The sequence below is a fragment of the Arachis duranensis genome, chromosome 9 (genome assembly GCF_000817695.3).
Source record: "Arachis duranensis cultivar V14167 chromosome 9, aradu.V14167.gnm2.J7QH, whole genome shotgun sequence".
Taxonomy (NCBI): domain Eukaryota; kingdom Viridiplantae; phylum Streptophyta; class Magnoliopsida; order Fabales; family Fabaceae; genus Arachis; species Arachis duranensis.
The window spans coordinates 48069134-48096814 of record NC_029780.3 but is presented as its reverse complement, the minus strand read 5'-3'; positions in this window follow the sequence as shown (position 1 = coordinate 48096814).

The following is a 27681-nucleotide window of genomic DNA, read 5'->3' as shown; positions in this document are numbered from 1 at the left end:
AACAACAACTGCATGTCCAATCTCAAAGGATGGATCGTCAAGAAGAACTACTCTCTAGTTGGATGGATCAACAAAAAGAATGGCAGAAATAGCAAATGGAGTTGCAACAGGAGCATTACTCCCAGCTCACCCAAGCCATCAATCAAGTGACCGAAAGGCAAGAAAGCCAAGACAAACGCCTTCAAGAACTCAACCAACGCCAGATAGCCCAGATGAAAGCATTCAACGAATTCAGTGTGCTCAATGATGGAAGGCAACTGCATAAGTTGCATAACTTATATGACTGGGCATATGCATAACTTGCACCCTGCCATTCCAAATTATGAGGCAGTCCGCAAGGACTTAATAGAACAAGAAGAGGAAAAGGTGAAACAACAAAAGGAAGCATTAAAGAAGAAGATGGAGGATGTTGGTTTCTGGAAAAAGCTGATCGGGAAGCGCAAAGGAAATGGGGACTCAAGCAAACAAGGAGGATCCCAAGACAAAGGGACATGAGCATTCCAATAAGTGAAAGGTTGTGGAGCTCTTTCTTATTTTTATCTTTTTCAAGCTTTAAATAAGGAAAATCATGTATGAAATAGAACATGCTTCCATGGTAGCTTAGGATTTTAAATTCTGCCTTTAGAGTTTTCATTGCTTAGGTCTATATTTACTAGTCTAATGTCCCTTCTGCATTTTCACCTTGCTTACTTGTATGCTTGTCCTTTAAGTCAATAAAAAAGAAGATGTTATGAAAAGAACAAGAGTTGAGTATCTTGTGAAGTAAATTCTGAATATTTGTGGTAGGGTGATTAATTAGCTAAGTTGGTTCACCAACAAGGTAGGAAGGCAACTATCTACCTTGAATCATATGCTTGAAACACACCCCAGGAGACTAGCTAATTGATAAGATCCTAATAAGAAAAGAGAAAGAGCAATAAAAGTGAAAAGGAAAGAAAAACAATAAGAAATAATGCTAGACACCAAGGGTTTGAAGATTGAGGCATGTGTCTGTGGTGTTCATGTGCAAAGAATATGCTTGGATGAATAAGCTCTTAGGGGTGCCTTATCACTTGGTAACTTGGATTAACTAATCCGGGATTATCAGCTGAAAGTCCACTATCAAGAGTAACCTCTGCTACAGAACACTTAGCAACCCAAAGAGGTGCTGGACACCAAGGTCTCAAGAAAAGAAAAATAACAAATCATGTGCCTGTGGTATGTATGTATGGGGGAAAGAGACTTGAGGGAGTAAGTCCTTAGGGGTGCCTTAACACCTAGCACCTTGAACCAACTGGTTCGGGAGTGTTGGCTGAAAGCTTATCTTAAAGAGTCGCCCTCTTACAGAGCACTTAGCCTAAAAAGGAATGCAATAAACCCTGGAAGGGAAGGGAGGATCAATAATTAAGAAGTCTCAAGGGATGCAATCAAATAAGTATTCAAGGGCATGATAAAGGCCTGAAAACTAGTAAAGGAATGAACCTAAGTTGCTATGCATGAAACCCCATAAACCAGGGATTTAACTTCTATTATCATTGTTTGTTCATCTTGTTCTCTCATTCATTCTTCCTATGTTTTAGTACTTGCTTAGGGATAAGCAAGCTTTAAGTTTGGTGTTGTGATGCCAGGGCATCTAGGCCAGTTTCACAGACCTTTTCTTTACTGTTTTAGGGTAGTTTCATGCATTTTCTTAGTAAATAAGGCAATTTTTGGATGAAATTTCATTTACACCTTAACTCAAGCAACTATTGTGAATTTTACATGATTTCATAAGGATTATACAAGGATTGAATGACAAATTGATGATGCATAATCTCATGACTTGGGCTAGAGCTTTGATGCACTTTATTTGCTTGATTTAAGGACAAAGAAAGCGAGAAGAAGCCACGTTAGCAGTCACGTTAACCTAATTAAGGCTAACGTGGGATAGGGACAAGCTTGTAGCGTTAATGAAAAAGGTGACCACCAATAACGCCTGCAAAGCCATCATAAGCCCACGTTAATTGCCTCGTTAACTAGGTTAACGTGGTAGTTAACGTGGAGAAAAAGGGAACTCCAGCGTTAGTGGTAAAAGTGAATACCACTAACGCTACAAATTGGTAATTAGCCACGTTAAGAGTCACATTAACTTAGTTAACGTGAACTCTAACGTGGAAGGGGAAAACAATGCCAATGTTAGTGACTGAAGAGAGAGAACTTTTGTGTGGTCTAGGAATCTTTACAATTAGGTACTCGTTGCAAGTATAGCTCCTAAACCAACAGAAGTCCTTTCTTACAAACGTTTTGGTTGTCACAAGTAACAAACCCTTTTTGAAATTGATAACCAAGTATTCAAACCTCGGGTCGTCTTCTCAAGGAATTGCAGGGAAGTATGATTTATTATTGGTTATGGAAAAATAGTGTTTGGGTTTGAAAAAGGGTTTTAAGCAAGAGAAATAAATTGCAAGAATTAATAAATTAATAACTAATAAAACTCCTGGCAAAGTATGAAAACTGGAAGTCCTATCCCAGTTATCCTTATCAATTGTGATGAGAATTGGATTTTTCTCCCACTAAGTTAACCTCTAACTATGAAGGTAAGTTAAGTGGACGGAATAAGTTTGGTTACTCAAGTCCTAGTCTTTCCTTGGGAAAAACTAGAGTTAGTGGAACTCAAGTTAATTCTCGAAGAATTCCAAAATTCAGTCAACAATGAGTTTGACAACTCAAGAGTTACCAATTAATCAATTAAAGCCAAGAATATAAAAAGCTAAATGAAAATCATAGATCTGAAAATACCTTAATTGTATTTAAATATAAATTTAAATCTAACATGGAAAGATTTATGAATCAAATGGGCAACATAAATAATAAACAGATAAAAGTATTAGAGTATCCAAAAGTAGAAGAGAAACATAAATTAAATAACATTGAACCTGTGATGAAAAAGTAATATTCCTAATTTCTAAAAATCCTAATCCTAAATTCCTAAGAGAGAGGAGAGAACCCCTCTCTCTAAAAACTATATCTAAATTATGAAAAGTGTGATTTTTGAAAAGCATCCTCATGAATGGATGCATTCCCCCACTTTATAGCTTCTAATCTGTGTTCTCTGGGCTGAAAACTGGGTTAGAAACAGCCTAGAAATCGCTGATTGTGAAATCTGGTCCGTACAGGTCGCGGCAAGGTGACGCGGAGGCATCATCCACGCGTTTCCGTGGAATGAGATTCGCAGATGCGACGCGTCTGCGTGGAGCGCGCGTTCGCGTCGCCTATCTGTACAACCACTATGGCAAATTAAATATCAAATCGAAGCCCCGGATGTTAGATTTCCAACGCAATTGAAACCACATCATTTGCTCCTCTGTAGCTCAAGTTATGATCGTTTTAGTGCGAGAGGGTCAGGTTGACAGCTTTTCAGTTCCTTCAACTTCTTGTATTCCTTCCACTTTTGCATGCTTCATTTCCATCCTCTAAGACATTCCTGCCCTGTAATTCCTGAAATCACTTAACACACATATCAAGGCATCTAATGGTAATAAGAGAGGATTAGATAAAAGAAAACAAAAGCCAAATAAGCATGTTTTCAATCATAGCACAAAATCGGGAAGGAGAATGTAAAACCATGCAAATCATATGAATAAGTGGGCAAAGGCTTGATAAAAACCTCTCAATTGAGCACAAGATAAACCATAAAATAGTGGTTTATCAGTGACACTCACCTTTGTCACTAACATTGGATCAAGCCAACATTGCCCACGTTAGTGATCACGTTAAGATCACTAACGTGAAAGTTAACGGGGAGCTAAGCATGAAGAGCAACCATTAGTGACAGTCACCTTTGTCACTAACGTTGGAGATGGCATTCACTACCACGTTAGTGGCCACGTTAAGCTAGTTAATGTGAACTCTAACGTGGAGAGGAGGGACGTTTGGAGCGTTAGTGACAAAGGTAAGTGTCACTAACGCTCTCGAAGCTTAGGCATGCCCACGTTCACAGCCACGTTAACCTAGTTAACGTGAACTCTAACGTGGGGAAATGGGGAACAATGCAACGTTATTGGAAAAGGTGATTCCCAATAACGTTTGCAAAGGATCATGAGGCAACGTTAGTGGTCACGTTAGTGCCACTAACGTTGAAGTTCACGTGGACCATTTTGGGGTTGGAACATTAGTGAGAAAGGTGATTGCCACAAATGTTCTCGAACTCATATTTTCACTTAGCATTAACGCCACTAACGTCCTAACTAACGCCCATGCCTAACTCACACTTTTCTGCAAGCTGAGCCCACTGAAGATTGTACTTGCTTCAACTCAAGATCTAAGGCCCACATCCAAAACTTGAAGAACTCACTAGAAGGTCAAGACGAGTAGTATATATAGGAGTAGTTTTGAACTATAGAGAAGCTTGGCACTTTGGAGAACTACCCTCTGTATATTTACTTTTCTGCTCTTTTTAGCTAAGCATGTATTCTTCTCTGTCAGTTTTCATTTCCAAAGCCATGAACAACTAAACCCCTTTCATTGGGTTAGGGAGCTCTGTTGTAATTTGATGGATCAATTATAGTTTTCATTCTTCTTCCTCTTTCTTTTCTCTTGATTTGCTAGAAAGCTTTCGATCTTAATTCAATTGGTTAGTTGTCTTGGAAAAGAAACTCTCCATAATTGGATCTCCTCTAAGCCTTGGAAAAGGGATGAGGAGATCATGCTAGAAATGCTTTCTCATGTTGGTCCAAATTGGGGTCTGGGCGGATATAGTGACATGTAATCTTCCCAACACTTTGATTTGGAAATACATGTGGTATAATCAGTGACCACACTTCATCTCTTCCCATGAGCAATTAAATCAAAGAATTGGGCAATTGTTCAAGCTTAGAGAGATTAGATTGCCAAGGAATTGGGATCCAATCACTTAAGATTGCCAAGGAGATCAATGAATGCAATGATTGAAGAAGAGATGAGAATGAACTTGATCCGGAAAATGCAACATCTCCTAATCCCAATGAATTTCCCATTTCTGATCTTGCCCATTCTCTTTACTTTCTGCCATTTACTTCTATGTTCATCTCCCCAAATCCCTATTTAAGATTTTGCACTTTATTTTCTGCCATTTACTTTCTTGTCATTTAATTTCCTGCAATACCAACTACCTTATGTTTAGCTCAACTAGCATACTCTTCCAACTAAAATTGCTTGACCAATCAATCCCTGTGGGATTCGACCTCAGTCTATTGTGAGTTTTTACTTGACGACAATTCGGTATACTTGCCGAAGAAAAATTTGTTGAGAGACAAGTTTTCGTGCATCACAAATCTCTTGGCCATTTGCTCAAATTGTTGCTGAATTTGTTGCTGCATCACTTTGTGTTGAGCCAAAATTGTATCCACTCCTTCCAACTTTAGCACTCCTTTCCTCTGTGATGGTTGGCATTGGCTTTGGTGAGCAAAGAAGTGTTGGTTGTTGGCCACCATGTCAATGAGGTTTTGAGCCTCCTCTGCAGTTTTCATCAATTGCAATGATCCTCTAGCTGAGTGATCAAGTGCCTTTTGAGCCTTTAGAGTGAGTCCTTCATAGAAGTTTTGGAGCTTGTCCCACTCAGTGAACATTTCTGGTGGACATTTTCTGAGCAGAACCTTATATCTCTCCCATGCCTCAAATAGATTCTCAGTATCCATTTGTGTGAATGTCTGCACTTCAGTCTTCAATCTAATGATCCTTTGAGGGGGGTAAAATTTAACAAGAAACTTGCTCACCAAGTCATCCCAAGTGTTGATGCTCTCCTTTGGAAATGTCTCTAGCCATTGAGTGGCTTTGTCTCTGAGGGAGAATGAGAATAACAGCAGCTTGTATATGTCAGGGTGCACTCCATTGCTTTTAACTGTGTCACAAATCCTCAGGAAGGTGGATAGATATTGGTTTGGGTCTTCAAGTGGCCCTCTTCCAAAAGAGCAGATGTTTTGGACCAATGTGATGAGTTGTGGCTTTAGTTTTAAGTTGTTTGCATTGACATTAGGGGTAAGAATGCTACAACCACAATGTCTAGTTTGCAAATGTATAAGAGGTCATTACTCTCCTCTCTGGTTTACCATTGTTGTTGTCCACTCCTCCTGGTGGATTTGTTGGACTTGTTAAGAGTTCCTCCATCTCTTGGAATTCTTCTTTTGACTCCTCTTCTCCAACAATGCCTTTTCCTCTTTCTTCTCTTCTTAACCTTCGAAGAGTCCTTTCGTCAGTTCCAGAGAAAGTAGGGATAGCTCTCCTTGTACCTGACATACAAACATAACACAAGAAACACACAGAACCAGAAAATCAGTGAAACTTCAATCTATTGTTAGAATGAAGTTTTGGTTAGCTTAGGCAAATAGTCAAACAGTTAATGTGTTAGTTGAAAACAAAAGAAAAAATGCTTAATCTAGATCACCACCTCACTTAATCATTGTCAATCTATTTCAATCCCCGGTAACGGTGCCAAAAGCTTGATGTGTATTTTTGGAAAACGAATTCCAAACACACAAACTCACTGGCAAGTCTACCGGGTCGCATCAAGTAATAATAACTCACATGAGTGAGGTCGATCCCACATGGATTGAAGGATTGAGCAATTTTAGTTCAGTGGTTGATTTAGTCAGGCAAACAAGAGTTGATTTGAGAAATTTGTAGTAAACAGAAGCTAAATTGCATGAATTGTAAAGAGAGAAGGGGAAATTACAGTGAATTAGAGAGACAAGAAGTAAAATAGCTGAATCTTAAAGTGCAAGTAATGTAAATGACTGAAACTTAGGTTGTAAGAAATGTAAATGGCTGAAGCTTAAACTGCAAGAAATGTAAATTGACTGAATAATAAAGTGCTTAGGGAACTGGAATTGCAGAATTTAATAACAGAAAGTAAAGAAGCTAAATTAAATGCAGTAGATCTAAATGGAATTTAAATGAAGAACAAAACAGAAAGTAGATTCACCCAATTGCAAGAACTAGGAAAGAAATTCAAGAGCTCAGAGGCTCAATGAGACTAGACAATAATTCCAGATCTCAATTTTTTCCTTGGTTCAACAGACAGCAAATTGTAGAAGAAAAGAAAATGAAAATAATGAAGAAATTTAGATCCACTTCTTGGAATAATTGAGAAGAGAGGTGAAAGATGATTCTCAAACTTAGAATCAATAAAGCTCTTCAATCTCAATTCAAATTCCAGGAGAAGATAGCAAATGTAGCAGAGAAAATGAAAATGAAGTTAGAGAGCTAAATTCAATTCACAATTCCTTAGAATTATGCAGAAGAGAACAAAAATGAATTGTAGATCAAGGATTGAAACAGAATTCCTTCAATCTCTATCCATAACTCATAAACAGAAAGCAAAAGAGAGAACAAGGAGGAGAGAACTCAGCTCTCAGTCCCAATTCTCAATTCAAAGCTCACAGCTAATGAAAATTCCAAAAATTGAAGAGCACAGAAAAGTTCAAAGTAAAAATAATGAAGTAAATGTCAAAAGTTCTCTCTAAATCAAACTAAGTCCTATTTATACACTTTCTATTCTTGATTTTTAGAATTTGGAATGGGCTTTTTATTTGATGAAGAATTGGATCCAAAGTGGCAATTGGATGGAAATTGGACCCATGGTGCACCTCCCAAGGGAGCGTTCAGTTAACTAAGTTAACTGAGCGCTCCAAGTCTTGGTCCCAATCTCAAATTGTTGCGTGCATTGCATCCAGGGTAGCGCTCAGTAAAAATGTTCTAACTGAGTGCCCCACCTTATGTCCTTAGCTCCCTTCTGGTGCGCACAATGCTTCTTGTGGCAAGCTTCAAGGTAGCGCTCAGTTAAAATGTTTTAACTGAGCGGTCCTTGCCTTAGTGTAGCACCTTGCTTGGTGAGCTCAAGGTGCTTGGTTCGAGCCTTGCTGGAAGCAATTCTGGGCCTGATTTCCTTGGCCAAGTGGAGTGCTCCTTCCCTTGGTTCCATTAGGTGCTTGGTTCGATCCTTGGAGGTTGCATTTTGGCAATTTCCTTTGGTGAAGAGTATCACCCCTCATGCCTTGTCTGCAAGGTTCGAGACTTGGCTCCTCTATTTTTGCCAATTCCCTTTGATTTCCTTCTCCAAGGGACACAAAAAAGGTAGGAGAAGTTAACTGAGCGCCAATGCTTTTCTCCCTTCTCTTGGGCGCTCAGTTAACAAAGTTAACTTAGCGCTAGTGCCTTGTGCTTCCTTGGTTGATGATGCGCCACTCCTTGCTTTCTTGGGCATGCTTCAGACTGGTGCTCAGTTAACTAAGTTAACTGAACGCTATGCTTTCTTTCTCCCTTGAGCATGCGCCACGCTTTTGGTTCCTTAGCTCATGATGCACCACGCTTTTGGTTCCTTAGGTCACGCTTTCCATAGCGTGGCCTAAGGTCTAAAGCGTGCTTTTTCTTCAAAAAGCGTGCCCAAAATTCCTTTTTCAACCGTTTCTTCTCCTACAAGTAATCAAAACAACCAATCAAAGTATCACAGAATTCATAAAGCTTAAAATTCATTTAAAATCAATTAATTTTAGCTTAAACATCATGATTTTGTCAAAATTAAAGGGTGGTTGATCGATTCAAAGAAACCATGCAATTCCACTCTAAATCAGTTACTTATGATGCAAGAAATTGCATTAAAACTAATGAAACAAGTGTAAATTAGCTTGAAAAACAAGTATATGATGACTTATCATCAACCCACACTCTAAGACATACAACCCAGGTTGGAATAACCACCCAAACTTTGGGTGGAGAAATCAACAAAACCACAATCAGGACCACAACAAGCCTTATCCATCAAATCAGCATCCCAACCATAACCCCAACCATCAAACAGGGAATCATAGACCCTACCATAACTCACAAAACACATCATACCATAACAACCAACCCATACACAACAACCTCAATCAAGATTCACCATGACTTAATGAGAAGAATGAATTGATACCCACAAGGACGGTAACCGAATGGCGTATGTGAATTGACTACCGGAAACTTAATGAAGCCACCCGGAAGGATCACTTTCCCCTGCCCTTCATGGACAAGATGCTTGAAAGATTGGTAGGACATGAGTATTATTGTTTCCTGGACGGATACTCGGGCTAAAACCAAATTGTTGTAGACCCCAAGGATCAGGAAAAAACTTCATTTACTTGTCCATATGGTGTATTTGCTTATAGAAGAATGGCCTTTCGATTGTGCAATGCACCTACAACATTCTAAAGGTGCATGCTCTCCATTTTTCCAGATATGATTGATAAGTTCATAGAATTATTTATGGATGACTTCTCTGTGTTTGGGGACTCATATTCTGATTGCCTATACCATCTCTCTCTTGTGCTAAAAAGGTTTCAAGAAACCAACCTTGTTTTAAACTGGGAGAAGTGCCATTTTATGGTGACTGAAGGGGTGGTTCTTGGTCACAAGATTTCAAAAGATGGCATAGAATTAGACAGAGCAAAAGTCGAAGTAATTGAAAAATTACCTCCACCTTGTAATGTCAAAGCAATCAGAAGCTTTTTGGGACACACTGGGTTCTAAAGGAGGTTTATTAAAGATTTTTCAAAGATTGCAAAACCCCTTAGCAACCGACTTGTCTCAAATACTACTTTTGTTTTTGATAGAGAATGCATGGTAGCGTTTGATGAACTCAAAAAGAAACTCTCCTCTGCACCTATCATAGCACCACCAAGCTGTGATCTTCCCTTTGAACTAATGTGTGATGCATCTGATTTTGCTGTTGGTGCTGTCCTAGGACAGAGGAAAGACAAGCTAGTACATGTTATTTACTATGCTAGCAAGGTCCTTAATGAGAATCAAAGGAACTATACCACCACAAAGAAAGAACTTTTAGCCATAGTTTTTGCTTTTGATAAGTTTAGATCATATCTCATTGGCTCAAAAGTAATTGTGTTCACTGATCATGCAGAACTCAAATACTTGCTTACCAAACAAGAATCTAAGCCCAAACTAATAAGATGGATCTTGCTGCTCCAAGAATTTGATATTGAGATTAAGGATAGGAGCGGAGCAAAGAACAAGGTAGCTAACCACCTCTCAAGGATCCTACAAGAAGAATAAATACAGCAAGTAGCAGCAAATGAAAGCTTTCCTAATGAACAATTGATGATGATTCGAGTAGCCCCTTGGTTCGCAGACATAGCTAATTTCAAGGCTATTAGGGAGCTACCAACTAACATCAATAAGCACATGAAGAGGAAACTAATCAATGATGCCAAACACTACATCTGGGATGACCCCTATTTGTTTAAAAAGTGTATTGATGGTGTCCTAAGAAGGTGTATATCCTATGAAGAAGGGCAGGAAGTGTTAGGACAGTGCCATGGGTCAGCATATGGAGGTCACTTTAATGGAGAAAGGACAGCAGCAAAAGTGCTCCAATCTGGATTTTACTGGCCAACAATGTTTAAGGATGCCAAGGAATTGGTGTCATGGTGTGATGAATGTCAAAGAGCTGGTAATCTAACAAAGAGGAATGAGATGCCACAATAATACATACTAGAGCTGGAACTATTTAACGTATGGGGGATAGATTTCATGGGACCCTTCCCAACCTCTTACTCAAACAGCTACATATTAGTGGATGTTGATTATGGTTCAAGGTGGGTAGAGGCCATAGCTACCGCAACAAATGACAACAAGGTTGTGATAAGCTTCTTGAGAAGGAACATCTTCATCAGATTTGGAGTTCCCAGAGCTCTCATTAGTGATGGAGGGTCATACTTCCGCAACAAACAACTGGAAACACTCATTCTAATATATGGAGTAAAGCACAAAGGTGCAACTCCATACCACCCACAGACCAATGGGTAAGCTGAGATCTCCAACAGAGAGCTGAAATGAATCCTTGAAAAAACTGTTGAAAGCTCAGTAAAAGACTAGTCTAAGAAGCTAGACAATGCTCTATGAGTCTACAGGACAGCCTTCAAGACCCCCATTGGGATGTCACCATACCAACTAGTATTTGGCAAGGCTTGCCACTTGCCAGTTGAACTGGAGCACAGAGCCTTCTGGGCTCTAAAACTATTGAATTTTGATGAGCAAGCTATTGGAGAAAAGAAACTGATGCAACTCAATGAACTAGAAGAGTTTAGAAATCAAGCATATGAGAATGCAAAAATCTACAAAGAGAACACAAAAAGGTTGCATGACCAAAAGATAGCAAGAAGGGAGTTCACTGAAGGACAGAAGGTGTTACTCTATAACTCAAGACTCAAGTTCTTCCCTGGAAAACTTAAGTCTCGATGGTCAGGACCTTTCACCATACTCAAAGTGTTTCCCTATGGTCATGTGGAGCTCATGGAAGACAAGACCCAGAGAACTTTTTCTGTCAATGGCCATAGACTCAAACACTACTTGGGAGGCTCCTTGGAGGAGCAGAGAGTGAGCTACAAGCTTAGCTAAAGATGAAGAAATGTCAAGCTAATGACAATAAAGAATCGCTAGTTGGGAGGCACCCCAACACTTTATCCTTTTGATTTAATAGCTTTTTTTAGAAGTAGTTTAAATTCTATGATTTAGATAGTTTAATTTTCATTAATTAGGATTAGTTTACAATTGTAGATTAGGAAGTTTGATATTAGCTTTGATAACTAGATTTTCTTTACATTCTCTCATTTCTTTCTATTTGGGAGTTACAACTTGATGAATGCATAACTAATGATGAGTGAATGGGCTGAGAACTAGTTAAAGTGATAAGTTTGGTGTGGCCTCTCACCCACTTAATCTAGGCTTACAAACAATTAACAATTGATTCTGAAGAGTAAGCCCAGAGATTAAGTTTAGTGTGGCCACCACCAATGATGACATAGCAGCCCAAGTCACCCAATTTGAAAGCACTTAATGCTTTGGGTAAGAACATGAACGTGATTTAATGAGTTCAGAGGAGTTAGAATCAAAAGAAAATAAAAAGATTGATGTTATTCCACTCTTATGAACACATTAAATACACAATGATGAAACTAATTTATTAAGATGCCAAAGAATTAAGTTTGGTGTCCCAAGGGACACCCGTCAGTTGCAATCCAATTTATTCTTGATGAGAAGGAATGTGAAGGGGTTCTTTTGTCATTACTAATGGGTTCAGTTTCAATTTCAGGAGAGAAGATGGGGCCCACATGGTAAACAACTCACAAAATAAGGAAGTCAAAGTGTACCTGCACTTTAGAACTCAACACACGCAGAAGACATTGTGAGAAAAGAGTTGGCACCTCTTCCCACGCTAGGTGCCACTTCCCAAAGTGGGAAAACATTTAATCCTTTTTATTTCCCACCTTCGAACCACATCATTCACCCATTATAAAAGCCTCACTCCCCATCTCCTCTCCCACTTCAACAATCCCTACACCACTCACCTTCGCTTCTCTTTTCATCTTCTACTATCCCCTAGTTTCTTCTTTCTTTTTCTTGATTGGGACAATCAAGTCCTAAGTTTGGTGTTGGAGCAAAATCTTGTTTTGCCTTCTCTTTCATTCAACCCCCATTTTTTTTACACTCTCCCAACCTAATGGTACCACCAAAAAGCTTAGCCTCAAAGAAAAGAAAAACCAAGGAACCAACCTCTGGATCCTCAAGCTCTTTTAATGACTACAAGTTCCTCTCTGCATTCAACCAAAATCAATTTTATAGTTGGGTAAGTGAGAGAGAAATCATTCCAGAAGTTGTGTTTTAACTAGGGAGGAATGAGCACAACATTGAGATCGAACAGAGGGGTTGGTCACTTCTATGTAACCCACCAAGGAAAGTGGTGGAGAGCTTGGTGAGGGAGTTCTATGCCAACGCAGTACCTCAACCAGGGCAACAATATGGCTACATTAGCTATATAAGGGGAAGTCCATTGACTACAGCCCCTCTAGCATAGAAAGAATGCTAATGGTGAAGAGGACAAGCTCCACTCAGAGCTATGAAGAGAGAATGAAGTAGCAAGACCCTGGGTTTGAGGAAATTCTGAGTGAAATCTGTGTGATGAATGTGCATTGGATAAATGACAAGGATGGGATACCCAACCAACTGAGGAGAAGAGATTTAAGCCCCCAAGCTAGAGGGTGGCTAGAATTTGTGAGGAGGTCCTTAATCCCCACATCCAACACTTCAGAGGTGACCAAGGAGAGAGCTGTGCTCATCTACAGCATCATGAGAGGAGAAAACATCAACGTGGGGGAGATGATTGCCAACAACATTAACAAAGTGCTAAAAAGCACCAGTGACAACACAAGGTTGGCATTTCCCAACATTATACAGAGGCTATGTGATGAGGCTAGAATTGAAAAGATCATTGATGAGATGCTTGTGAAGCAAGACAAGTTCATAACTGCCAAAAAGATGGCCAAAGTGGTGGTTGTCCACCCACTCAACAAGGTTAGAGAATGAAGAGCTCATGCTCATGGACCACAACAACAACAACAAGATGGAGAGGCAGAAGAGCAACCTCACTTTCTAGCACTTCAACTACCACTACACAACCAATATCAGCAATTTCTAGAGGGATTCAATTGGGACCAATTGCAAGGAGATGTACACCAAATGAAGGGAGATCTACACCACTTGAGGGAAGATGTCAATCAATTCAAGGAGACTCAGCAACAACAATGGAGCCAAGTCAACCAAAATATTCAACAACTCTAAGGGGGCTTTGAGAAGCTCAAGGAGCAACAAGATCAGATTAACTGGAGAGAGATACAAGGCAGCCTAGGAATGATTATGGAGCGACAATTACAACAAATGGAGAGTCTTGCTGAATTCATACACCTTTATGAAGCAAGGACTGTAGCCAGAGTGGAATATGAATGCTATGCACAAACAAAGTTGAGCTACTTGTACAATGCAATGGCTAACATGAACCCCAATTACCTCAACTATATGCAGAAATTGGAGGAACTCAGCTCAAGGCAAGAAGAAATAGCATATCAACACAAGGAGAATGTGAAATCCTACATGAGGAGGTTAGGATTTTGGAAGCCCAAGTCCAAGGATACCAAAGCTCAAGAAGGTTCTTCCAAGCCAGATGAAGGTGGCTCATCCCCTCCCAAGAAGAAGGACAAAGGGAAGGGGCCAATGAACTAAAGATGAAGCTGCTCAAGGTTGTTGAGTCCCATGGTTGACAATTTCCAATTTCTGAATTCTGTTTAAGCTTTTGCTTTATTTACTTCTTGAATAATCATGCTAGGATAGTTTATGTTTGATGCTTAGTTTTAATTCCTGTTTGAAGTCTTTATGTTTTTTTATAAGAAAAAAATGTCATGTATTTCAAGTCTTCATTACAACTTAAATAAAAGTAGAGCTTGTTTCCATAAGAGTTACTGTGAGTTGTGCAATAACAATAAGAGAGACCAAAGCCAAGAGGGATCATCAAACAAACTAAGAAATAAGAAACTAAGTGTAGAACCTTGGATGAACTAAAAAGAAATTGAGTAATGGGGACCAACTAGTTCTAGAAGGTATAACAAGGGAAGAGTAAGAGGTGTTCCTTGAATATCCATAGAACCAAGAGGTAGTAAGCAATAAAGACCTAAGGCTCTGAGCATCAACTACTGAGAAAAAAAAGAAACATTAAAAAGCTCAAAAAGAATTAAGGATCTTAGTAGATGCTTGTGGTGAAGATGTATCAAGAAGAGACCTGGGCAAGTAAATTCTTAGGGGTGTCTCAACACCAGTACCCTAAAACCAACTGGTTTGGGAGTGCTAATTGAAAGCCTAATTAAAGGGTTGTCTTGAGACAAAACACTTAGAGTCGTGGTCAAGAAAGCAAAACAACCTTTACTACTTCAAGGTGACAATCAATAGAAAGGACCCCTAAAGCCTATACCTGAGGGAACCCTCAAGGATCCAAGAGCTTTCCATGATAATTAAAACATTCATACATGTGTTAGGCACTTAGTTTTACTCTTAGTTGTATTGCAATCATTCGAAGCCAAGGCCTCAAGATATAAAGGTTTACTCACATTGATTTGCTTGGGACAAGCAAAGCTTAAGTTTGTTGTTGTGATGACTTGCATCATCTACCCTTCTTTCTTGCATAAAGAAGGCCATAAAAGAGCACAAATCTCATTTGATCAGTACAATTCATGCATTATTTGATGAATACTATGGTACACTACTTTGAGATGAGTTATGATGAATTTCAGGTGAAAAAGGCATAAAAACTGGGAAGAAGACAAACAAAAAGTTGGGCCTGTGAAACTGGCGTGCCACTTGGGAGCAAACGCCACAAAAATGCACTGGCGTGGCACGCCAGGAGCTAAGCGTGGCACGCCAATACTAAATTCCAGAAGGGAGATCCAAGCATGCATGTGGGCGTGACACGCCAGGGACTGGGCGTGGCACGCAAGTACAAAATTCCAAAAAGCAAAATGGAGGACACAAAAGGGGCGTGGCACGCCAGGTTGGGCGTGGCACGCCTGACCCATCAACTACTATGGGCGTTCCACTTGAGCAAAGGGGCGTGGCACACCAACTCACCATCTCAAGAAGAACCTCCACTATGGCGTGCCACTAGGTGTCGAAGGCGTGGCACGCCAGCTCCAAAAAGTCACTTTCTCGTGCCACTTGAAGACCCAGGTGTGGCACACCAAGTTTGAAGAGTGCACAAATACATGAGCATGCCACTTGAGCAGCATGGCGTGGCACGCTGGTACAATGATCCAGAGAAGGGCTTGAAGGCAATTGAAGACTAGGCGTGCCACTTGAAGTCAAAGGTGTGGCACGCCAACCTCTCAACCTCACTTAGGCGTGCCACTTGAGCAACCAGGCATGGCACGCCAATGCACAATATAACATGAGCAAGGACTAGGTGTGCCACTTGGTGTTGAAGGCGTGGCACGCCAATCCGAGCATGTCACTATGGCGTGCCACTTGAAGGCCGAGGCGTGGCACGCCAACTACTGAAACAAGACAAGATCATGGGCGTGGCACGCTGGTATAAGTTTCCAGAGAGGATGGAAGAGGTTAATTACATGGGGCGTGCCACTTGGTATCGAAGGCGTGGCACGCCATTCACTATTCTTCACTTAGGCGTGCCACTTGAGCAACCAAGCGTGGCATTCAGAGGGCAAAGAAGCATTGGGGCGTGCCACTTGAGTTCATGGCGTGGCACGCCAAACAGAGGAACCATTCACTCACAAAGGGGCGTGGCACGCCAGACCCTGGGCGTGCCACGCTAGTGCAAGTTTCCAGAGGAGCTTAGCCAACCACACAACAAGGTCGCGGCAAGTCATACCCTGGGTGTGCCACGCTAGTTCAAGTTTCCAGAGACAATGGAAAGTGGAAAAAGCAAAGGGCGTGCCACTTGAGCTCGAAGGCATGGCACGCCAACACAAGACTTCCACTATGGCGTGCCACTTGAGTTCGAAGGCGTGGCACACCAAGGTTGATAAAGGGATGAGCGTTCCACTTGAAGGATTGAGCGTGGCACGCCAAGCTAGTTTGAAAGGCACGTGACACATCGGTAAAGCACCAGCCACACGCCAACTAAGAAGTCACGCTTGCTGAGTGTTTTCTTTCCCTCCAAAATGTAATTTTCCCTTTTTCACTTTTGTAATTCTTTTATTTTTACTAGGAGTAGTATAAATACCCCAAAGGAGTACTGAAAAGGGGGTTAAGCAGTTAGTTCTAGATCCACTTTTACACTCCATTTTTGAGTACTCTTCAAGCTATGAGTAGCTAACTTCCCTCTCATCGAGAGAGGGAGCTCTGTTGTACTTGATGGATTGATAATAGTGAAATTCTTCTTCTCTTCATCTTCTCTTGATTTGCTAGAAGGAATTTCGTTCTTAATGCTTAGTGTTCAATTATCTTGGGAAAGAGATTGAATGCAATTGGGTTTTATGGGAACCTTGGAAAAGGAAACATGAAACCATGCTTGAAATCCCTTCTCACACTTGAGTAGAATTTGGGTTTTGGTAATAGGATACGTGACATATAATCCCCCCTCTACCTAGACCTATGAGGGTGTGTGGTACAATTAGGGACTAAGCATATCTCTCTTCATGAGCAATTAGACCAAGGAATTGGCTATTGATCAAGATCTGAGAGATTGAGTCACCAAGGGATTGGGGCTCAATCAATCATGATTGCCAAGAGGTCAATGAGTTGCATGATTGAAGAAGATATAAGCTAGATTTGATCCAAAGAGACAACATCTCCCAATCTCAATGAATTTCCCCTTTCTTATCTATCCATTTCTTTACAGCTTAATTTTACATTCAGTAATTCCCCACTCCTATTTACATTCAAGTCATTTATGATTCAGCACTTTACATTCTGTAATTTCCATTTCTGCACTTTATTGCTTTTCTTTATATTCTAGTCATTTACATTTATGTAATCACTTACAATTCTGCACTGCACAATCTTATTGATCCGCTTGACTAATTCATCAATCAATTAAAACTGCTTGGATTTGCCAATCTCTGTGGATACGATCCCATTCCACTGTGGGTTATTACTTGGCAATAATTTTGGTGCGCTTGCCAAAAGAACTAATTCACTAATTTATGAAAGGGGTTGTGAATTCTGGTCATCAAAGCACAGGTGGGGTTCTTATCCAAGCAAATCCCAATGCCTACACACACATTTCCAAGTGACACCATGGCCAACACTTAGAAGCGGAATAGTGATAGAAGAAGCCACCCAAAACCAGGAGAACCACGAAGAAGAAGCTGCAGAAGAGCCTAAAAATAGGAAAAAAGAAGAGGTCCCTAGCCCATTTTCACCAAAGCCAATCATGAAGCCTTATGTGCCAAAGGCACCATACCCACAAAGGCTAAGGAAGGATGGGAAGGACAGCCAATTTTCCAGATTTTTGGAAATCTTTAAAAACCTCAAAATCAACATACCATTTGCTGAAGCACTAGAGCAAATGCCCCTCTACGCAAAGTTCCTGAAATAGCTCATGACAAGAAAAAGAAACTGGGAGAAAAGGAGACTGTAGTCCTAACTGAGGAATGTAGTGCCATCATACAAAAGAAACTCCCCTAAAAAATGAAGGACCCAAGGAGTTTCCAAATCCTCTGCATCATAGGGGATATCACTATTGAAAAGACTTTATGTGACTTGGGGGCTAGCATCAATCTCATGTCCTTGAACATGATGAGAATGATGAGAATTGAGGAAGCCAAACCAAAAAGAATGGCACTCCTACTAGCTGACAGAACATTCAAGTTTCCATATGGAGTGGTGGAAGATTTATTGGTGAAGGTGGGAGAATTCATCTTCCTAGCTGACTTTGTTGTGCTGAATATGGAAGAAGAGGCAAACACTTCAATTATCCTAGGAAGGCCATTCCTAGCTACTGTTGGAGCCATCATTAATGTGCAAAAAGGAGAACTAGTCTTGAGATTACATGAGGAAAAGATGGTCTTCAATGTCTTCAAGGTAATGAATTATCCCAAGGAAGCAATAGGAGAATGCATGATGGTGGACACCATAGAACAAATAGTCCAAGGAGTTTTGGAAGAAGAGCCATATGAAGGAGGTATGGAACTGGAGCAACAAGTACCACGTGAAGAACCACCACAAGGAACCATGGAAAGTTCAATCATGACAAACCACAAAGACAACAATGGAGAAGCGGAACCAAAACTAGAACTAAAAACCCTACCTCTAAGCTTGAAATATACCTATCTAGGTGACAACAGCACCTACCCAGTGATCATCACCTCAAGCTTGAGTAAGGAGCAAGAAGAGGAGCTCATCCAAGTGCTGAAACAATACAAGGATGCTATAGGCTGGACACTCACAAACTTAAATGGGATCAGCCCTTCAATGTGTATGCACAAGATCCTAGTTGAGGAGGGTGCTAAGCCCTCAAGGCAACAACAAAAAAAGTTGAATCCAACCATGAATGAGATAGTCCAGAAGGAAGTGTTGAAGTTGTGGCAAGCTGGGGTGATCTACCCCATCTCAGACAGCCCTTGGGTGAGTCCGGTACAAGTAGTTCCAAAGAAAGGAGGAATCACTGTTGTACCAAATAAGAATAATGAGCTGATACCAACAAGAATAGTGACTGGTTGGTGCATGTGCATCGACTACAGGAAGCTCAATGAAGCTACCAGGAAGGACCACTTCCCCCTACCATTCATGGATCAAATGCTCGAGAGGCTGGCTGGACATGAATACTACTGCTTTCTTGATGGTTATTCGGGTTACAACCAAATAGTTGTAGACCCAAAGGACCAGGAGAAAACTTCATTTACTTGTCCATATGGTGTTTTTGCTTACAGGAGGATGCCCTTTGGACTGTGCAATGCACCTGCAACATTCCAAAGGTGCATGCTTTCCATATTTTTAGACATGATTGAGAGGTTTATTAAGGTGTTTATGGATGACTTCTCTGTATTTGGTAACACATATTCTGATTGCTTGCATCACTTAGCCCTGGTGCTAAAGAGATGCCAAGAGACCAACCTTGTTTTAAAATGGGAAAAATGCCATTTCATGGTTACGGAAGGAGTGGTCCTTAGTCATAAAATCTCAAAGAAGGGCATAGAAGTGGACAGGGCAAAAGTAGAGGTGATTGAAAAGTTACCTCCACCTTGCAATGTCAAAGCAATTAGAAGTTTTTTGGGATATGCTGGTTTCTATAGGAGGTTTATTAGAGACTTCTCTAAGGTTTCCAAGCCATTGAGCAACCTACTTGTCTCTAATGTGCCTTTTGTTTTTTATAATGAATGCATGTTAGCCTTTGAGGAGCTTAAGAACAAACTTTCCTCTGCACCTATCATAGCACCACCATGTTGGGATCTACCCTTTGAGTTGATGTGTGATGCATCAGATTTTGCTATGGGTGCTGTTTTAGGACAGAGGAAGGACAAATTGGTGCATGTCATTTATTATGCCAGCAAGGTCCTTAATGAGAATCAAAGGAACTACACCACTACAGAGAAGGAGTTACTTGCCATTGTCTTTACTTTTGATAAATTTAGATCATATCTCATTGGTTCTAAAGTAATTGTATTCACTGATCATGCAGCACTCAAATACTTGCTTACCAAACAAGAATCCAAGCCAAGGCTAATAAGATGGATCCTACTACTCCAAGAGTTTGACATCGAAATTAAGGATAGGAGTGGAGCAGAGAACAAAGTTGCTGACCACCTCTCAAGGATCCTACAAGAAGAAGAAGGAGCACACCATCTTGTAGTGAATGAAAGCTTTTCGGATGAGCAGTTGATGATGATACAAGAGACCCCTTGGTTTGCTGACATAGCCAATTTCAAGGCCATTGGGGAACTACCAACCAACATCAACAAACATATGAAGAGAAAGCTCATCAAAGATACCAAATACTATATCTGGGATGAGCCCTATTTGTTGAAAAAGTGTGCTGATGGGATCTTGAGGAGGTGTATATCACATGGAGAAGGACAAGAGGTGCTTTTAGCAATGTCATGGATCTGCATATGGAGGCCACTTTAGTGGAGAAAGAACAGCAGCCAAGGTGCTCCAATATGGATTCTACTGGCCAAGCATTTTCAAGGATGGAAAGGACTTGGTGTCAAGGTATGATGAATGCCAAAGGGCTGGCAATCTACCCAGGAATAATGAGATGCCACAGAGATTTATAATGGAACTAGAACTATTCGATGTATGGGGGATTGACTTCATGGGGCCTTTCCCATCCTCCTACTCAAGTAGTTATATACTTGTGGCTGTAGATTATGTGTCAAAATGGGTGGAGGCTATTGCCACCACCACAAATGACAACAAGGTTGTAATGAGCTTCTTAAGAAAGAACATTTTCAGCAAGTTTGGAGTTCCCAGAGCACTCATTAGTGATGAAGGGACACATTTCTGCAATAAACAACTAGAAGCACTCCTTTTCAGATATGGAGTCAAACACAAGGTGGCAACCCCTTATCATCTGCAGACCAATGAGCAAGCAGAGATTTCGAACAGGGAGCTAAAAAAAATTCTTGAAAAAACTGTTGGAAGCTCAAGGAAGGACTGGTCTAAGAAGCTAGACAATGCTTTATGGGCCTACAGGACAGCCTTCAAGACCCCTATTGGGATGTCACAATACCAACTAGTATTTGGCAAGGCTTGCCACTTTCCAGTTGAACTGGAGCATAGAGCCTTCTGGGCTCTAAAACTACTGAACTTTGATGAGTGAGCTGCTGGAGAAAAGAGGCTGAGGCAACTCAACGAACTGGAAGAATTTAGGAACCAAGCATGTAAAAATGCAAAGATCTACAGAGAGAACACAAAAATATGGCATGATCAAAAGATAGCAAGGAGGGAGTTCACTGAAGGACAAAAGGTGTTATTGTACAATTCTAGACATGGGTTCTTCCCTGGGAAGCTTAAGTCTGGATGGTCTGGACCCTTCACCATCATCAAAGTGTACCCCTATGGTCAAGTGGAGCTCATGGAGGACAAAACACAGAGAGCCTTCACTGCAAATGGCCATAGACTCAAGCATTACTTGGGGGACTCATTGGATGAAAGGAGAGTGAGCTACCACCTCAACTGAAAAAGGAAGAATGTCAAGCTAGTGGCGATAAAGAAGCGCTGGTTGGGAGACAACCCAACACTTTATATCCTTTTGATTCATTGCTTTATTGGAAGTAGATTGTGAATATTAGCTTAGGAAGTTAATTTCAATTTTGATAGTTAAGAAAGCTTTGTGAGTTAAATTGTCTCCTATTTTTAGAAGTGCAGCTGGATGAAAGCATTTACTAATGATGATGAATGATTGGCTAAGAACTAGATAAAAAGCTAAGTTTGGTGTGGCCACACACCAACTTGATCTAGGCTTACAACCATTTGGATAAATTAAGTTTTTAAAGAGTAAGCCCAGAGATTAAGTTTGGTGTGGCCACTACCATACGAGAATCAATCAGCAAGCCCAATACCACTCAATTTAGAAGCATTTAATACATTGGTGGAGGCTTGAATGTGAATTTTAATGTGTTCAGAGGAGATTAGAAGCAAAGAATGTGAAAGGATTGGAATTACTTCTTCCCCATGAACACATTAAAAACCCAATGATGAACCCAATTTATTGAGATGCAAATGAATTAAGTTTGGTGTCCCAAGGTACACCCATCAGTTGCAACTCCATTCACTAGCATTGAAAAGAAATGTGGAGGATCATTTTGCCATTACTAATGGGGTTTTCGGTTTCTTTTTTTCAAGAGATTGAATGGGGCCCACTTTATAGATAACAAGGAGGTCAAAGTGTACTTACACTTTGGAACTCAACATATTCGGAGGGCACAGTGGGATAAGGGTTGGCGCCTCGTCCCACGCTAGGCGGCACTCCCCAAGTGGAAAATATTGAATTCCCTTCTTTTCCCACCATTCGAACCACACCCTTCACTCCTATAAATCCCCTACCCTCCCCATTCCCTCCCACTTCCATACACAAAACAAACTCACAGAGACCTTTTTTTCCTTTCTCGTTCTTCTTTCACTCTATCTTACTACTTGATTAGGACAATCAAGTGCAAAGTTTGGTGTTTGATGCACGGAAACTTGTCTCTCAACAAATTTCCCTTCGGCAAGTATACTGAATTGTCGTCAAGTAAAAACTCACAATAAAGTGAGGTCAAATTCCACAGAGATTGATTGGTCAAGCAACTTTAGTTGGAAGGATGTGCTAGTTGAGCTAATAGAAATTGAGATGGGAATTATAGAAAATTAAGTAGTGGAAAAGTAAAGTGCAGAAAGTAAATTGCAGAATCTTAGATGGGGATTTGGGGAAATGAGCATGAAGATAAATGGTCAAAAGTAAAAAGAATGGGTAAGATTAGAAATAGAGGATTCATTGGGCTTAGGAGATGTTGCATTCTCTGGATCAAATTCATTCTCATCTCTTCCTTAATCAATGCATTCATTGATCACCTTGGCAATCTTAGGTGATTGGATCCCAATTCCTTGGCAACCCAATATCTATAAGCTTGAACAATTGCCCAATTCCTTGATTTAATTGCTCATGGGAAGTGATGAAGTATGATCACTGATTATACCACATGTATTTCCAAATCAAAGTGTTAGGAGGATTACATGTCACTATATCTGTCCAAACCCCAATTTGGTCCAACATGAGAAAGCATTTCTAGCATGATCTCCTCATTCCTTTTCCAAGGCTCAGAGGAGATCCAATTATGGAGAGTTTCTTTTCCAAGACAACTAACCAATTGAATTAAGATCAAAAGCTTTTTAGTAAATCAAGAGAAAAGAAAGAGGAGGAAGAATGAAAACTATAATTGATCCATCAAATTACAACAGAGCTCCCTAACCCAATAAAAGGGGGTTTAGTTGTTCATAGCTCTGGAAATGGAAATGGAAAATGGTAGAAAAAAGTACATTCTCTAGTAACTAGAAAAGTGCAGAAAAGTAAATATACAAGGTGTAGTTCTCCAAAAGTGCCAAGCTTGCTCTTTAGCAACATTAGTGGCACTAACGTGACCACTAACGTTGCCATCTTGGTCCTTCGCAAACGTTATTGGCGTTCACCTTTTTCAATACGTTGGCTCTTGGGTCTTCTCCCCATGTTAGAGTTCACGTTAGTGTAACTAACGTGACCCTTAACGTGGGCATGCCTAAGCTTTGAGAGCATTAGTGACACTTACCTTTGTCACTAACACTCCAAACGCCCCTCCTTCCCATGTTAGTGTTCACGTTAATTGGATTAACGTGACCACTAACGTGGTGGTGATTGCCATCTCCAACATTAGTGACAAAGGTGAGTGTTACTAACGTTGGCCCATCATGCTTAGCTCCACGTTACTCTTCACGTTAGTGGTCCTAACGTGACCACTAACGTGGGCACTCTTGGCTTAGTCTAACCTTAGTGACAAAGGTGAGTGTCACTAACGTTGGCGATTGCTTCCTCTTCCACGTTAGAGTTCACGTTAATTGGGTTAACGTGGCTCTTAGTGAGGCTTAAATGTGCCTTTGTGGAACGTTAGTGGCATTCACTTTTACCACTAACGTTGGAGCTCTTCTTTTCCTCCACATTAGCTACCACGTTAATGTACTTAACGTGGCAACTAACGTGGGCTACGATGGCATCGAAGGCGTTATTGACGATCACTTTTTTCATTAACGCTACAAGCTTGTCACCATTCCATGTTAGTGGTTACATTAATTAGCTTAACGTGACAACTAACATGGCTCCTTCTTGCTTCCTTTGTCCTGATATCAAGCAATTATAGTTCATCAAAGCTCTGTTCCAAGTCAGGAGATTATGCATCATCAATTATATTATTCAATTCCTGCCTAATTCTCATGAAATCATGTAAAGTTCACAATGTTTGCTTGAATCAAGGTGTAAGTGTATTTTCATCCAAAACTTGCTTATTTACTAAGAAAATACATGAAACTACACTAAAATAGTAAAGAAATGGTCAGTGAAACCAGCCAAGATGCCTTGGCATCACAACACCAAACTTAAAGTTTGCTTGTCCCTAATCAAGTACTAAAACATAGAAAAAATGAATGAAAGACCAAGATGAACAATCCATTGTTTATGGGGTTTCATGCATAGCAACTTGGGTTCATCCTTCACTGGTCTTCAGGTCCTTATAATGCCCTTGAATACTTGCTTGATTGCATCCTTTGAGACTTCTTATTTATTGATCCTCCCCTCTTTTCCAGGGTTTATTGCATTCTTTTTTAGGCTAAGTGCTCTGTGAGAGGGCGACTCTTTAAGATAAACTTTCAGCCAACCCTCCCGAACCAGTTGGTTCAAGGTGCTTGGTGTTGAGACACCCCTAAGGACTTACTCCCTCATGTCTTTTTTCCCCATACATGCACACCACAGGCACATGGTTTGTTATTCTTTTTTTCTTTCTTGAGACCTTGGTGTCCAGCATCTCTTTGGGTTACTAAGTGCTCTGTAGCAAAGGTTTCTCTTGACAGTGGACTTTCAGCTGATAATCCCGGGTTAGTTAACCCAAGTTACCAAGTGATAAGGCACCCCTGAGAGCTTATTCATCCAAGCATATCCCTTGCACAGGAACACCACAGACATATGCCTCAATATTCAAACCCTTGGTGCCTAGCCTTTTTTCTTATTGTTTTCCTTTCCTTTTCAAACTCTTGTTGTTCTTTCTCTTTTCTTATTATGCTCATGTTATTTGGTTAGTCTCATTAGGATGTGTTCCAATCATGTGATTTAGAGCATATAATTGCCTAATTACCTTGTTGGTGAACAAACTTAACTAATTAATTACCATAACACAAACTTAAGAACTCACTTCACAAGATAAACCCACTCTTATTTTTCATAACATTTTCTTTTTAATTGACTTAAAAGGACAAGCATACATATAAGCAAGATGAAGATGAAAGCCAGGGACCAAGACCAACACACTTAGACTTAAAACACTAAAATTTTAAAGGCAGAGTTGAAGGTTCCTAAGCTACTATGGAAGCATGTTCTATTTCATACATGATTTTCCTTATTTAAAACTTGATAAAGATAAACGCAGAAGGAACTCCACCACCTTTTACTTATTGGAGTGCTTATGTCCCTTTGTTTCCTTTGTCTTGGGATCCTTCTTGATTGCTCGAATCCCCATTTCCCTTGCGCTTTCCGATCAGCTTTTTCCAGAAACCAGCATCCTCCATCTTCTTCTTCAATGCTTCCTTCTGTTGTTTTACCTTCCCCTCCTCTTGTTCTATTAGGTCTTTGCAAACTGCATCATATCTTGGGATGGTAAGGTGCAAATTATGCATATGTCCAGCTACATAATTCAACTTGGCCTGAGTGTTTATGCTAAACTCTTCCCGATGTAGTTGTCGTCCTTCCTTGAGCACGCTAAACTCGTTGAATGCCTTCATCTGAGACAGCTGACGTTGGTTGAGTTCTTGAAGGCGCTTGTCCTGATGCTTTTGCCTTTCAGTTACTTGATTGATGGCTAGGGTAAGCTGGGAGTAATGCTCATGTTGCTGTTCCATTTGTTGTTTCTGCCACTCCCTTTGTTGATTCATCTAATTAGAGAGCAGTTCTTCTTGACAATCCATCCTTTGGGATTGAACGTGTAGTTGTTGTTCTTGTCCCTCCATATAACTCCTTGCAAGATCCTCAATGGCTCTTTGAATGTGATTCAAGTTTATGTTAGTTGGATCGTAGTACTCTTCTTGCTGGTATTCTTCTTGATGAGGTTCTTCTTGGTGAGGTTCTTCTTGGTGAGCTTCTCCTTGTGATGTTCTCTTCCTTATTTAAGGCCTTCTTTATTGTTGAGCAGGTGCCATATAGGTTATATACTGGAGCGTAACTAACCTCCCAGGATTTACCCATTTTGGATTGTTATCTTTGAATACCACATTGGCTTTCATACATAGTCTAAGGATGGTGCTGGGATACCAAAGTCTAGTACCCAGATCATTCTTCTCGGCTGAATCTTGGATTTCCTCAGCTATAATTTCGTGCACATTGATGCCTCCACCTTTTATTAAGCGATGTACCATAGTAGCTCGAGCAATGTTGACCTCAGAATTGTTTGCGGCTAGGAGGATAGATCTCCTCACGAGCTCAAGCTATCCCTTGGCTTCTGGGATGAGGTCTCCTCTCCTAATGAACCGTGGTCTTCTATCCGAGTACCTTTCCCAATCAGATCCTATAACACACATATCATTCACAATTTCTTCAAGTTTATCATTGTCAGGGCCATTACTTATTCTTACTTGATAACTGAGCTCATCAAAATATGGCGATCTCTCAGCTGAAGAGTCCTTGTTATAGCATTGGGGCTGAAGTCCACCTCTGTTCCTCTCACATAGCTTTTGAAGGTGGGAGCCCTGGTATTGTCTTCTCTAGCCACATTGTATTAAAACTCCTTGATGAGGTTTTCATTTATCTTTGTTTCTGGGTTTGTGAGCTTTTGCCAACCCCTCTGTTCAATCTTCTTTCTAATCTGTGGGCACTCATCCTCATTGAACTGGAATGTCAACTCTGGCAGTATTTTCTTGTGTTTTATCCGTTCAAATTGGAGCTCATGGAAAGCGGTCTTGAATCTCCTTTCATCGAAAGAGATGCTCTCCACCGGTTCCTTCCCCTTTCGCCTCTTGGAGCTTGACGATGCCATGAGTAGTAGTTGATATGTGAAGGTATTGAGGGGTATGGATTGATGATGGAAATTGATCCGGTTTAGATATGGTGTAGCTTAGAGGATTGTGTTTCGAAAGAAAGAAGAGAGAGATGGATTGGACGGATAGTTGTATATGGAAAGGTTTAGAGTAGGGGGGTTGTTATATAGGAGGATGATGAGATTTGAAGGGTGTGGATTGATAGAAAAATCTAATGGTGGACGGTTGGGGTTTGGCATTGGATGGGCACAAGGATCACTTCTTTTATGAGGTTCTTGGTTCGGTCTCCAAGGCTATCCTACTCCCAATGTTGCATGGCAACACTTCCCAAGGTACTCCCCTTGAAGACAAGTGTGTAGTTCCTTTGGTGAAGTGGCCGAACCCCCCTTCAATTGGTTGTTCCTTCAATTTCTTCCAACATTCCTTTTAATATCCTTGCAAGACAAAAGAGAAGAGAAATTATTTTGAATTGTGGCGGTAAAAAAATAAATTTTGGAGGCTAGCCACCCCCTCTTTTTTTATATTTGCTTTTGGCTAACTAAGAGTCATTCATGAATGCAAACCAACCGACCACTCAAGTGCTCATGCATGCAACGTTGGTGATGATGAGCGGATAATTTATACGCTTTTTGGCATTGTTTTTAGGTAGTTTTTAGTAAGATCTAGCTG